Raw genomic sequence first — 578 nt, forward strand, 5'->3', positions numbered from 1 at the left:
TACTAGAGTCACTTGCCTGGTTTATACTCGGGGCCCAGGAGTCACTAGTTGCGATGGGCATTGATGCGTTATTGGTGGACACCAGAAAGGTAAACAACATAAAAATGATCAGGGCGATGATGATGCGATGATGAAGAGCCTGTGACGTGTGACTGACTGGCTTCTGTTTTTCAGCGGTCGATCGCCACACCCCCCACCAACACCTTCACGTTGTCCTTCCAAATTCAACAAACAACAACAGCACCAGTGCCAAAACCACAAACAACAGCACCAGTGCCCACATTGCATGAAAATGCTTCCTCACGTCAAAGCCTCCTTAGGCATTTTGAGGATCGGCACGTGATCACACAGCCTACCGATGCGCAATCTGCGGCAGCCTCTGCAAAACTAAGAATGCCTTCAGAAGCACCATTATACTTACCACAGGGGCTTGCCATTGAGAATCCTTTAAGGTTTCATTATATTTTATAGTGGATGTGTATAAGCCATAAGAGGGAGATGGTGATGGCGGCGGTGGTGGTATCCCCCCCACACACTCCCTTTTGAATACTCGTTCCTATGCTGTGTTAGTTGCTCTC

The sequence above is a fragment of the Penaeus monodon genome, chromosome 33 (genome assembly GCF_015228065.2).
Source record: "Penaeus monodon isolate SGIC_2016 chromosome 33, NSTDA_Pmon_1, whole genome shotgun sequence".
NCBI classification, from domain to species: Eukaryota; Metazoa; Arthropoda; class Malacostraca; order Decapoda; family Penaeidae; genus Penaeus; species Penaeus monodon.